General features: G+C 37.2%; 1 long non-coding RNA gene across 1 annotated transcript in view; it reads left to right on the forward strand.

Moving 5' to 3' along the window:
* The window catches only part of LOC113076099 (uncharacterized), a 51,184-nt gene extending 36,560 nt beyond the window's left edge, over nt 1-14,624 (forward strand). The window contains exon 3 of the long non-coding RNA XR_003281104.1: nt 14,263-14,624. This is a non-coding gene — a long non-coding RNA (uncharacterized LOC113076099). The remainder of the gene's footprint in view (nt 1-14,262) is intronic.
* Nucleotides 14,625-14,934: the final 310 nt, after the last annotated feature.

Raw genomic sequence — 14,934 nt, forward strand, 5'->3', positions numbered from 1 at the left:
TTACACATTCATAGCTTAGTCATTTAAAATCAATTCCCCATTGCACTTGTTGTGTTGGCATACAGTGTTAGCATGGCTAGTCTATGGCTAACACGTGACCTGATTTACAAAACGACTTTTATGTGCTGGATATTTAAATGAATCATGAATCAGATTCATGAATCAGTCTCAAATTCACAAGTTATCAATTTGAATTAGTTACTCAATTAATGTTAGTACACTTTGAGCGGATTGTAGACATCAACTTGTGCACAAAAAGTAGTAGTAGTGAGACTGAATTTGTTTTTCAGATGTTTTATTTGCACGTTTTAGTGATCCACTGGAATTACTCGTGTGAGTGTGTGTGTGTGCCTGTGTATTTTATCAGGATTGGCCCTGCTGCAAATGCTAAAGTTGCTTAGCAACAACTGTTAGTGTTCTTCAGGAAATGTTGGCTGAGGGGCTTGTTTGCTTGATGGTGCTTATAGGAGCTTCCTTCACTAAATGCCAATAAAGTCAGCTCATGCCATCTCTATCTAGAGCACTCACACACTCTTATCTATATGGCAAGGTTGATAGGGCTTTTCATGGAGGCTGACATTACTGTGTACTGTGAGCTTACTAGAAAATACTTATATCATCGCAGATGCTATTTCCTGGCGTATTATCTCAATAGAGCACTGAAAAGAGAAAAACACCAAAGTTCAATACTATGTGTTTTTTATTTTATTTTCTGCTGGCCCTGGCAATATTTTTACTGTGCAACACCATATTTTTTATCTGAATTTATGTCTGACAAGCTTTGCAATCAGTTGTAGGAAAGGGGTGGAGTTATGGAAAGTTAATGATTGGAGAGGTCCGGTATACATCAGCAGAACATTTCACAGGAAGATTGAGTTTATAAAAAAACATGGATGGATTCATTCACAGTAAGATCAATACAATTCATTTAGAAAATAGAAATTTAAATTTCATGCTGACTTTTTCCTTACAAAAAAAATTTGCATAACGCCGCCCAAATGTTCACGCAAAGAAAGAAGGCGTAACTTTAATTCTTGCTGTTGCTGTCACTGCCATGTTGTGGAGAAGCTGTGTTTCGTTGTGAAAGCGAAGCTACTTTGTTTGGCCTTCCAAAAGAGGACACGACTAGAAATCAGTGGTTAAGATGTATTTACAACACAGTACTCACAGACCGTAAGTACGTTTTCAAATCCAACGGATTTGCCACTGATGATAAAAACGGAAGTTTTGAACAGTGTAGAGAGTAGTGCTTGTTGTTTGTCATTTCTTTGATCACAAATGCACAAATTCATAAGGGATTTATGTTCATGTGGTGCGATGCAACGCTACGCAATGCATAAAAAGACAGTGTAATACAACAGTGTAGTGGATACAACAAATGCCTAATTTGTAATGGGTTTCATTTGTTTTGTCTCATTGCGCTGATGTTCTGATGATTTGTGCTACCTTGTCAGATTTTGCTACTTCCCATTAAAAAAATGGTAGCATATATCGGAAGCAAATTCCTTTATTAACGTACACTTCAGCGGTTCTCAGTTCCAGTCCTTGTGCCCCCCAGCATTCCATATTTTTCTTGTCTCTCTTTGTTAACACACCTGCTTCAGATAATCAGCTCGTTAAATGTGAGCTCCGTGAATGAACTGTGTCCCCATTGACATGGTCCCTACCCAGTGTTCATTGCTCCCTACTCCCTGAGCAGGGGAAATCTGTTGAAGTTTACTTCACTTCTAAACCTTCATTCATGGATTTGAGCTGCGCAGCTTCTTCACACACGGACAAGTGTTACATCATTTACCTCTGTAAATAAAATTTCAATTCACGTCTCGCACACTTATATGCACTTTGAATGGAACATATATGTTCGGTTTGAACTGGAATCATGGCAGAATATCCTGTGATGTCCACTTCGCAGGGCACTTACGTTCGAATAGAACAAATGTCTGAAGCGATAAGAAAAACATACAAAATGTGCAAAGCAGGGGGTCGCGAGGACTGGAATTGAGAACTGCTGCCCTACACCAACCCTAAGTCTACCCTTACAGTAGGATAAATACAGTGTTGGTAGCATAATCTGACAGGTAGCATTATTCGTTAGAACACCGGGAGACAGCATCACAGTATAGTAAGGGGCGTTACATTTCTGTCACTCACTTGAGGCATTCGGCCAATAACAATGCACTGGATATCTGGCCAATCAGACGCTTTTCAGAACGATGAGCTTTGTAAAAATTGACGTGTTTCAGAAAGGCGGGGCATAGAGGAGAAACAATAATGTACAGTATGTTGGAAAATAATGTTTTTAGTTTTTTTTTCTTAAATCGCATAAACATTTCTTTACACCAAATACACTTTTTAGCAACATCATATGACTGCTTTAAAACTTGACGAAGTCCCAGAAAAAGGTGCAGTCTCACGGAAATGCCTTTACTGTGTTTCCTGTACTGTATATTTGTTTTGAAGCTGCTGCCACAGCAAACAATTTTTCATGGGAGCCCGCATGAGCTGACGGCTGTCCTAACGGTGCAGTGGAGGAACGGGACGTGTGTTGACCCGCATCACACAGAAGAATCTGTGATGTTGACATTCTTGCACACTGTCACATACTTCGTATCATTAAACATACAAATACACTTCTGAGGATTTATTCATTTAGAAGCTATGACCTTTGTGTTGGCACTGGAGCTTGTGTGTTTATGTGTGTTTGTGTTGTGTGTACTGTAGTCGGTCTCTCTCCAGGATGTTAATAGAGTAATGAAGACCGATCAGCTTCTCTGCAGCACGAGTTGGGAGCTGGTCCAGACTCTGCAAGACTTCTGCTGGTCCACCCCCAGCTTCATCCATTCACAGCTAGCACTGTCAGCTTTCGAGAAAGCAAGCATTGAACAAAACGTCGGCTGCTTTCATTGAGGCTCTAAGATTAGATGTTTGGAGGGAGGTCACCCATCTCCTTTTTTTTTTTTTTTTTTTTCTGTCAGGCGATGGCCCTGTTGGCCACTGTTAGAGATCTCCATTGTTTTGACATGTCAGAGGAGGCAGTGCTGCTTCTAAAAGAGCCTTTGGATGCAGCAAGAGCCTCCATTGTGGTTGTAAAGAAGGAGGATGAGGTGCCAGAATCAGCCAGAGATCCTTGGCTCTGTCTCTATTGTGTCTTTAAGATGGTCAGCTCAAACTCTGGAAGTGGCTGCCATGAATTACAGGGGGGATGGAACCAGCTGCAACAAACCCCTGAAAGAAGAAGATTCCTTAGTTAAATTTAAAGTTAAATTAGTTAAATATATATATTGTTTTTAACATTAATAATTAGCATATTAGATTGAATTGGATTCAAGTGTCTGAAAACTAGAGTAATGGCTGCCATTAAATAAATACATATAGAAAAATGTACATTTCAGTAACATTTCATAAAACTACTGTTTATATATTCTAAAAAAAAATAAAAGTAAAAAAAAATGCATCCAATTGATGTTTCAAATTAATTCTTCATATTTACAACAAATGAGCCATTAGAAACCAATACTGGTTGACCATTAGTCCTTAACTAAAAAGACACGTGCTGTTGTATGACTTTCTTTCATGAAGCACCAAATGACAAATTTAACAGTCTCTGAGCTGAAAATGGAAGGGGATCAGCTGAAAAAAAGACAAAAAGCACTATAAAAGCATCAGAAAAGTGGTCATACTGCAACCTGTTCGAGTTTCGAAAGATGTGGTGAGTAAATGATGGCACAATTTTTATTTTTGGTGGAACAATTCCTTCTTGTTCTTCTCAGTTTGTCAAATGATGACAAAGGCGGAAAGAGAGGTTAGACGAGCTATTAGGATTGTTGAAGTCTGCCGGATCAGTCTAGACAAACATGACGTTTCCATTGAAGCGGAGAATCAGCACCGACAAGCAAGACAGAGAAATGCCAAAACGAAACAATAGCAGGCAGGAGAGATCTCAGGTGAGACATATGTTCCACTGATTCAATGATTTATTCTCCACCCATGAAACAACAGGCTGAGACTTTAGCATGATTGCTCTCACGTCAGTGCACTCATTGTAGCCAGAGGTGGTGAGTGTAATGACAGGCTGAGTTCTAACACGTCCGCTCACACACTCATAGGCTTTCCTCATGCTCTTTCATCCCTTGGAGGCAGTTGCAAACTGATTAGCCCTTTCTATCGAGAGCGACTCGTGGAATCAACAGAGCTGCTCATTAACCAAGCAATACTAAGCAGATCAATACTCCACGCAAGTCGCAAGCCCAGGAGGAGACACTGAGCCTGGTTTTAAACAACCCCCAGAAACAACTCACTGTGTCTTCTGCACTAAAGCAAATGCTATAACATCTCTTTCACAGCCACAAATATAAGCTACTGTATTTGTTATGTAACACAAAAAAATTAACCTAGCTTGAAAAATTAGCTAGTTCAAATGTCCATACTCATGTCTATCGTGATAATTATGTGATAATTATCGTGCAAACTAGTTGTAGGTATTCAATGTTGAATTTTGGTTGAATTTGCAACCTTGTTAGCTTTTTCATAATTGTTATAGATTTGATAAATTTGATTATTTGATCCTTAACTAATATATAACTAAATGTTATATATATATATATATATATATATATATATATATATATATATATATTATTGTTTGTACACATCTGTTCAAAGGTTTGGGGATGATTTTTTTTTTAGCTTTTGAAAGAAGTCACTTGTTATCACCAAGGCTATAAGTCTAAAAATATAGTAAAAATGTCTGTGATGGCATAGCTTAATTTCCAGAAGCCATTACTCCAGTTTTCAGTGTCACATGATCCTTCAGAAATCATTCTATGTTCTGTATTTTCTTGATTTGGTGCTCAAGGAACATTTCTTATTGATATCAGTTTTGGAAATGTTTTTGAAGATAGCAAAATCAGGATTCTTTGAGGAAAATAAAGTTTCAAATCTTTTGTAACATTACAACCATTACTGTCTGGCTTTTGATCGCTTAATGTGCCCCTCGCTAAATAAAAGTATTCTATATGAATCTCACTGACACCAAACCTTAAACAGTGGTATATATTTTATTTTGACGTTTTGATATTGACAGTTAACATTCTCTAAAGGTTAAGAATGAAACGAAGCATTAAATTGTAATAGTTTTTTTTTTTTTTTTACCCTATTTGTGGAAAGTGTCCATTATCTTTTCGCAGGCTTTGAAAATGTTATTTCTCTCCCTCTAAATACTATCCTTTTTAATTGTTTAAATTGTCCCTTTCCTTTCCTTTCTTTCATTCCACAGTGAAGGGATGTAATCACCATTTCAAAAACACTGTGAGACGGTCAGTTTTGGCTGAGGTAACATGCTCAGATTTTGCGTAGCCAGAAGTCTCTAAACACTTCCCACATCTCCCTGCCTCTCACACCTGTGACCCCAGTAACATTTTATAACTTGTATGACATTAAATTTATAGCTTGCACTGTATCTATGCAGTACATGATTGCAAGAGTGCAGCGGATCTTTGTGAAAATATCTTAGATTTACTTTAAATGCATCTATTTGTTTGCTCGGTGTACAACCGTATTCCTTTATATAGACCAGCACATATTGCCATTTCTTCACTAATATCCTAAGGCCAGAATGACAAGCTAATTTTTCCTTTGGGCTCCAATTCTTTTTCTCTTTCTTTCATATTCTCGCATGCATTTCTAGCGCACGTGCCAGAGCAAAGGTCATCTATTGTACAGGCTCATAAAAAGAGCAGATCAGAGCTGAATCAAGGCCTATTTTATCAACTATCCTAACACTAAATACATCTGACAACCTTCCAGGCACTGCCGCATTGCTGCTCGACTTCTAGTGCCTTTTCCATTAAGACAAAATATAGCTCTGTACTTACCTCATGGCCCGAGCAATAATATGTTCTCACTAAACATCCATCCAATGTTCATCCACTGCCACCGTGATGCATATAGATTTATCTTCGCTCGCTCTTGATAGCCACTATACCTTTACCATTAAACACACACCCACAGGTGCACTCAACCTTTCCACTCTCATAAGAAGTTAAATCAAATTTATACCCAACCTCAGGCACACATCCCCAGTCGCACTTGCAGCTCGCCAAGAGTCTATTATAGCTCTCGACTCAGCACTCTAATGTGCTGAGATCATTCAGCATCTCTTTTTCTAGCTGCTCTCTTGCTGGAGATCTTTTGACTCATACAGATGCACATTGTACAATTAAAATGGAAAGGACTGAGTAGTCATACAGTACAAGATCAGAAGTGGTTATGGCCCATTACTGAGGCAAGTATTATTAATATTGCTCATATTTGGGGTTACAGGTTTTTTTGAACCCATAAGCCTGAATAGGGACTCATTGTCAATGGAAGGTCTACAATCTTCAACTGTACACAGTGTGTAAAACCGCAATAATTTTCACTCAGAAATTGTTAGTAAATTTCACAACAGTTACTAAGAAACAGCGTGTAATTAAAAATGGTATTTTCAGTCACACTTGTTTAAGGAGTGATGCCTTCTATGAAATATTAACTTTTAATACTTTTGCCTTAATAAATCTTAATTTGTTGCTTTATTAATAGTTAGGTAGGATTAAGGGATCTAAATAGTGCATTAATATACACTTTAAAAGTACTAATAAACAGCAAATATGCTAGTAATATTCATGCTAATAAGCAACTAGTTGTTAGTGAGAATTGATTGGTCCCTAAACGAAATTTTACTGTATTTTCTTGTAAAACATACTCCAGTAATCTTTGTGTTATTTACCATTTAGAACAATTATTTTTGGCAGTCTAGAGACCAACTAGAACACCTAAGCAGCCACCGGCCATTGTTCTCAAAACCACTCTGAACTCCCAAGCAATGGCCTAGCAGCCATCCGCTCTTATTTTATTTATTTATTTTGAAAAAGTTAAAATGTAGTTTTATTTACTCCTACATATCTTACATCATATCTGTCCGAGATCTGCCTGCCTTAAGGTTGAGTAAGATTTTTAATGAAACTGGTGGGTTGCTTAAGCTTCATTTCAGTTTCCAATTGGGGGCTTCTTGTATTTGAAGGCCTTTCTCAAGCAGACACACACACATTTTATGCTTATTGCCTGTGTGATTTGGAGGTTATGAAATTTTATGCTGTATTTTGAATTTATATATTTTAAGTGTGTGTGTGTGTGAGAGAGAGAAACAATGAGAGTAATATAGTGCATTGTATCATTTTTATAGTATTGTAGAAGGGCTTATGCACATCTATGGCAGATAATGGATTAAAATACTTTATATTTTTATACAATAGCTCAAGTATTCATTCTGGTTCACACAGCTACAAATACATACACAAGCTAATACACCTAGAGAGGGAACACCAGATTGCCTTAACAGGTGTTGCCTGCCTAATGTGACACTTATTGAATATAAAACTGATGAAAGAGACAAACCAAAGCTTTTCCCTTCTAATTGCCCTCCCACCCCCACCCCTGTTTGAACAGGCTCACCGTTTTGCATAATTATTTTTTTTTAATTATTATTATTATTATATACACACATGCACAGGTCCCTCCGAGAATGTGTCTGTTCTTTCCGAGCAGGTGTGACATTTTCTCTGATGATCTGTGATCGCCGCAAGCCACACCTGTCTCACACACACATACACACACACAATGAGAGCTGTGTACTCCCTAGCATAGTATTTCAGTTTAGTGCAGTTTATTGTAGAACTCTCACACTTCTTTCACAATCTAAGACTATAGACATTTCTAAACCTCCCACAAACTGCTCATAACCTAGTTTTTTAAATTAGGTTAGTATTAGGATTACACATCTCATTTTATTGAGAGCCACATTTATTATTTCGCCACATTATATTAAATATTTATTTTTATTTTTACTTATTTATATATATATATATATATATATATATATATATATATATGTATATATATATATATATATATATATATATATATATATATATATATATATATATAAAGCAATGCAATAAATCAATCAAAAGTGAAAGTTAAGATATTTATAATGCTACATAAGACTTCTGTTTCAAATAAATGCAGTTCTTTGAATTGTTCTGTTCATCAAAGAATCCGTATTACGGTCCCACAAAAATACTGAGCAGCAAATGTTTCAACATTGAAAAAAATAAACTAACTAAATCAGCATAAGCAAAACATTCTGAAGAATCGTGTGACTCTGAAAAATGGGAAACTTGAACAACCTTTAAGGAATAGTTCACCCAAAAAATTACACCATTTATAAAGCTTTGAAGAGCCAGGACATTTGTTTATATAACTCCGGTTGTATTCTTTTGACAGAAGAAAGTAATATAGTACACTTAGGAAAGCTTGAGGTGAGAAAATCTGGGTAATTTACTTTTTTGGATGAACTATCCCTTTAAAGGAGACTTAGTTCTGCAGTTATATCAGCAATAATGAAGCACAATACACACCAGGTGCACCTCATAATGCCTTTCCAGTGGTGTTCCAGTTCTGTGACCTGTCCTCCAGGCCACCTGCTCCTGTTGTGAGTTTGGACTTGGGCCGGGAATAAGAGGGCCAGGGTGTGATTATTGGAGGATAGAGAACTCCAACACAAGACTGCCACAGCTGAGGTCAAATGGTAGTTGTTTACTGTGCTTTCAACACCATAAGAATTCATTTTCCCTTTTTTTATCATTCTATTCATCCACCCAAAATAAAAGAGCATTTCTTTATTTAGCTATTTATCACATTCCAAGGGTGTTTTATTTTGTTTTTCTTTCCATTGGCCTGAGTCAACATGTATCATGGCGTACATAAAAGGATAGTTCACCCAATAATGAAAATTCTGTCTCCAATTACTCAATGTCATGCCTTATTTGGTTATCACTGACAAAAACATTGAGACATTTCCCAGAATATCTTTAATGTTCAGTTTAGAAATGCCCATTGAGACTTTTATATTCAGTTCAAAACAATGGGGCAAGACTGAAATATAATGCGCGGTCACTGCGGTCTTTCATACAAGATGATGTTTGAAACGTAGTACTGCTGTGAACAGTCATTATCTCAGAAATGTATCTCAGTATTTCTGTGCACAAGTTTCATACTGATCCCTACTGAACATCAGTATCCATTCATTTCGGATAGACTACAGTTGAAATATGTTTTGTCCATTTCCCTCGAATTCCAGAAATCTCTAGCCTTTTTAGTTTTCCACAAATTTCTGAATCTGACTCCAGCACAGATTTTTGACAGAAGTGCACAGCCCTGCAGCTTAGACAGAAGACCGGATAGGATTTGAGAGTTTAAGATACAGAAATTTAAGCCCACATTTTCATGTCATTGATTAGGATTTCACTATGCAAACAAGATAAACGCAGCTTCCTGCATTGCAGTAAGAGGGGCAAGCGTGGCATTTGACCTGGCCAAGTTAATTCAGTGCCTCCATGAGACGTCAACAGAAACTAATGTGGAAGAGCATAAAACAACAGCTAGGCTTGGTATTTTACAGGTACATCCGGTTATTACGATTTTTAAATGCTCCTACCAGATTTTTGGTCATATAAATAAAAATTGCAAATTGGATAAATGTACATCTTGTCTGTGTAGGTCATAGTAGAAAAATCCTTAATTGTATGAATTCTGTAGGTTGTTCTAAGCAGAAGCCCAAATGTCCTTAGAGACATTTTTGAGAAGGGAAAAATGTTCCATCCCATGGCATCATTCCTGGAGTGGCTCTTAAATGTATGAAGTGTCATATTTTTAGAGCTGAATCTCAGGGACTAATATTGATAAATCAAGGCCTGGGTTTGTGGTTCAGTTCTTTTAAACTCACTATATAAGACTTGGTATCTTACATTTCACTTGTAACCTTAGTCCAATATGAACACAAAAAGAATGAAAGCAGTTTGTCATATTTAGTATTTTTGTTTTTTTGCATGTGATGGCCTGCTTAACCTGCTCGCATTCAAGCCCTCTGGCTCGTACTGCGCTAAATGCTGTACAAAACATGTGCCATGTGCATCCAGACCACACCTGAACATGACATGCATGTGTTTTTCATCCTCCTCGGTGATTAAAACATTCATCCTCTACCTGAATAGAGAGCTTACAATTAGTCAGTGATTCTCACAGGACACTGGATCTGTACAGAAGTCAGGCTGCATAATGCAGTGCAAATTCAGTGGGAGTGGTCCACAGATATGTAGAGCACCCACAATGCATCTCTACTGGAAAGAAAAGAGCTGACAGTATGCACATCAGTATGGGAAAGGAAATTAGGGTGTCTATTATCGTTGCTGTGTGTGGTGTGTGTGTGTGTGAGAGAGAGAAGAAAAAAAAATCTTTAACAGGAGAAAAGGACCATCTCTATTTAAAGCTGGATTAACTGAGAAATGTCAATAAAACCTCATTTAAAGAAAAAATTCTAGTGAAGAAGTAGGAAGTAACCAACAAAAGAAAAGGAAATATCAATACAGTAGTGTGTTGTGATACTCTATCATCACAACATTGAATCGATAACTATTTCAAATGATTGTTATTTCGCATTTTAAAAGAGTTGTTCACCCAAATATGAAGAATCTGTGATCATTTGTTTACTCTCATGTTGTTCCAAACCTGTATGACTTTATTTCTTCTAACGAATATACTGAAAAAGCAGAAATGTTGAAATTTGTCACAATGGAAGAAAACAGTGAAGGTGAAATTGCCCTTTTAAAGTGTGTCATTTCTAGCACCTTAAAAAAAAAGTTAGTAGAAAGTACATTGAACTCTTACGTGTCACATTGAAAAGCTGAGTTATGAAAATCCTAACGGTGAAAGTCAATGTAGCATGAGTGCTCAGCTATATCAAGTGCATGGATTAGCTGTGTTTTTTTGCAACGTCAACAAGAACAAGCTGATATTAAGACTGGGTATCGGTAACAACATTGCAATGGGATTGTGATTAAAACTGTCTGATCCAAACGAGAGACCCACTGTGTTCATGAGAGAGTAAAAATGATAATACGGATAGAATAATGACCATTTTGAAGCAATAATGTCTGATATATCAATATAGGATTCCGTGCTTGATTTGATATCAAATAAGTAAATTAATTTCTTGCCATGTGGAAAAAATGACTTACAAATAATCAAATAATTCTATAATGTATAATATCTAATAATGTTCTATATTATTATGTTATATAGTATTAAAATGATAAATTTTTATGAATGTATCACTGTATGATAGTTGGAAGTCAAGCATTTACAGCATGCTCTCTTTTTTGTAATCCTATGAATTATCCTATAAATAATATATAGATTCTATACAATTATATTTGATAAATGCATGTTATTGTGAATGATTTTGGACTTGTATATATTTATGTCAAAATATAGGAGAAATTATCTGTAGCTACTTCTGTTACATCGCAACATTTTATGGAAACTAGTTTTCTCACTTAGTTTTTTTTTGTTTTTTTGTTCTATAATAGTTTTTGTTAATAGATTTTGTAACCTTGCCACTCAACATTTCAGTCTAGTTGAGTTTGTCTTTCATCCTTTTTTGGGAACAAGAAGAGGGAGAAAGATACGTGAAACCCTGCTGAAATCCACCCTAACCTGAGCAGGCTGTTGTTCAGCCCTGCACGCTTTCATAAATGCAGGCATTAATTATGGATTTATTGCTGTCCTTGTCTGTGCGCAACTGTGTCACTCTGCAGACCTCAATTATTCATGAGCAGTAGGAGCGGGATAAAGGGGGGTGCACTCATGCAGGACGGTGCAGTTTACAGATTATTTCTCTTTCAGCACCAAATCGTCCCGCTCGCTTTATAGCAGTATTTTAATGATTTGCTCCCCATTTCTCATTTAAAACTAAGACTAATAGCAGTCAGTGGTGACATTTCTGTAATGAGGATGTTGAGGGTGTATTTACACTGCCTCTCTGTGATATAAGTTTGTGTATGAAACTGGGAATCTCAGCTCCACCCCTCAGTTAATTTTAAATAAGTAGAATTTCCTGCTGAAGAGGCACTTTATTTAATGTAGTAAAGAGATATGTCGTCATGCATTGCGCACTTCTTCCCCGGAGAAATTATATGACGTTTACTCTTTTACACACATCAAATAAAGAGTGTTTTATAGAGATGGGCCATATTCTAGACTTTGATAGCAATTTAGATTTTGCTTGAATCTTTTATCAAGATTTATAACACTGAAAATAATCAGTTAGTTTTTTTAACCTTTTCTACACTATTTCTGACCATTACACTAAATAAAGAAATGACCATTACATTACGAGGTCCAAACCATGCTGTGTGATGCGACACAATTAAAACCATTTGCTATTTACCTATTCGATTTTACTGTGGAGCTATGAGAACGCCATAGCAGCAACTCGTTCCCCATGATCACATACGTAACCTGGGATGTTTTTGAACAGTTTTGAAGATTATAATAGTGCAAGGAAGATCTTTAATCAGTTTATTAGCTGACTTCAGTGTAAACCAGCAAGAGTGTGGGTAAATCGTATGTTTCTGTGAAGAGTGCCCCATGTGTGCACCCTGTTGACTGCTGTAGTGATGTGCATAAATAGCTGGCGGTCTGCTGTACTGAGACACTACAGAAGGTCACTCTATTGATTCAGTCCCGCACTGCAGCCTTTGATTACCGGGCTTGACACACCACCGCAATCTATAATGCATTGTATATGCTCTGTGCTGAAATCCATAATGACTCTCTATATTCCACCCTCATTCATAATGAAGGATAAACGGTGCCCACTTTCCCCAATCTGTCAGATAGTCCCCATCCGTCAGCCTCATTTTACATGCACAGTGAGTGGCACATTATTTCAGCTCTGTAAATGGTTCACTTTTAAGATACGACGTGGCTACTCGCGGGTGTGCTGTGTGTATTAACTTGAGATTGTGATACAAGTGCATTTTGACAGTTATTTCTCATTTAAGTCGATAAATGAATGTACAAGCATTGACAAGTTAAACTAGAATCACAGCGAGTGTGTGTGTGTGTGTGTGTGTGTGTGTATGTGTGTGAACCAGTTTGCACTGAATTGAATGCGATGAGATAAATTTTCACTGGATGCACACAAAAACAGACTTACCCTGTATACATATGGTCCATGTACATAGAATACTAGACCACTGTTTCCTCATAAAGTGCTATGTATACTTACATATTGCTTGCTTTTTCTGTAAATGATGTGAAACTGAATGCATTATGCAAACGTTTCAAACAGTTACATGCAACATTTTCACATGACCTCATTACATACTTTTCATTTTGCATGCACAAAAAAAAAAAGAAAAAAAAAAAGAAGTATTACATTTCATTCATTGCAGGAGATTTATTTGGAAGTTCACGTTTATGCATTTGGAAGCTTTAATCCAAAACGTCTAACTTGGCATTTAAGGTGCACATTTACCTTTTTTTTCTCTCTCAACTCTTTGAGCTACTGGAAAGCTCAATAAACTTGGAGAGATGGTTTTAGTTTGACTTGATGTAATCCATAAGGTTCATTAATACAAACATAATATAAATGACAACATACAGTAAATGTAAACATATACATACTTGTGTATTTATATACATAATATATTATTTTATTAACAAATGTAAGTTGTCAACATTTGACAAAAGCCAACATTACAGTATATACATGTATGTTTATTATATATTTTATTATATTTATGTACAAAAAAAATTACACTTTAACAAGTCAGAATTGGTTTGCTTTGCAATGGTGTTGTGCAATGACTCAAGGTGAAATTTTCTTTTCTACTTCCTGTAAAGTGATACATTGATGAACAGTTGTTCCCTGTGTCACTGTTATTGCCCTTCTATGTATATTCATGTATGATTTGGAACTTCTCTTAAGATGGCATAAGAAACAGAAAACATTAATGTGTTACAAAGAATAGTATTCTCAACAGATCTGGGGTCTCTCTTTTCTTTCAAATCATTCTTGTTATTCCCTTTCTTGTCCTTCCCTGCACATTTTTGTAACTGATTAATTCTAAGGAATCCATTATTTGCACTTTTACTTTGTGCTGACTTGACAACTAACTTTCACCACTCACTATAATCCTCAGCAACAGCTGTATGACTAGAGCGTTGTCAGCAGCTAAGCTCAATCCAGTTTTATATTCAGTGGAGGAAAAGGCAGAGCGAATAGATAATCTCAGACCTCACTTATGCCTTTATCTCTCACAGCTAGCGCAAACATGTCCTATCATCTCACTGATCACACACGCTTCTGTGTTTTTACAGGAGCAGAATCCCTTGCAGTCCCTAGAGGAATAAGAACTTATCAGAGCCGTTGGTTCTCTGAAGTGTAGTCTCTTAAGTGAAGTCTCCAAGGATCTCAAAACCCTCCGCCCAATCTCTGCGAGGGGCCACTGCCATGATATAACCTCCAAGTCTCTAAGTGCACACGCAAGTTTGACCCAGCGACCCCTGACGTCCCCCTTCCGCTCTAGAGGAGCCCTGAGGTGGAGCGCTTCCACTGAGCTGAGTATGCCTCAAACTCGGTTGTTGTGAAAGGAGAGTGTGCGCTGGGCAGCTCTAGGCGCCATGCGTCCGTGGACGGGCTCGTGGCGCTGGATTATGCTGGTGCTGCTAGGCCTGGGGCACGCTGCTTTTCTACATCGGGGGTCACCTCGTGAGGACAGCGAGCATCCGGAACGGTCTAGCAGAGAGCTCTCCAAGATCCTGGCCAAGCTGGAAAGGCTGAAACAGCAGAATGAAGATCTGAGACGCATGGCAGAGACTCTCAGGTTGGTGAAAGGTTGAGAAATGTTGTTATTTCTTTCAAATTATTCAATTTTCTTTAGGGTTTGTCTTTAAATGCGAGTTACTTGGTTTGCCAGGATAATTGGGCATCTACTGGAATGGTTTTCCTGCAGGCCAACAGGTTTGAGAAGTCTAATGTGTGATATGTTA

The sequence above is a fragment of the Carassius auratus genome, unplaced genomic scaffold (assembly GCF_003368295.1).
Source record: "Carassius auratus strain Wakin unplaced genomic scaffold, ASM336829v1 scaf_tig00018653, whole genome shotgun sequence".
NCBI classification, from domain to species: Eukaryota; Metazoa; Chordata; class Actinopteri; order Cypriniformes; family Cyprinidae; genus Carassius; species Carassius auratus.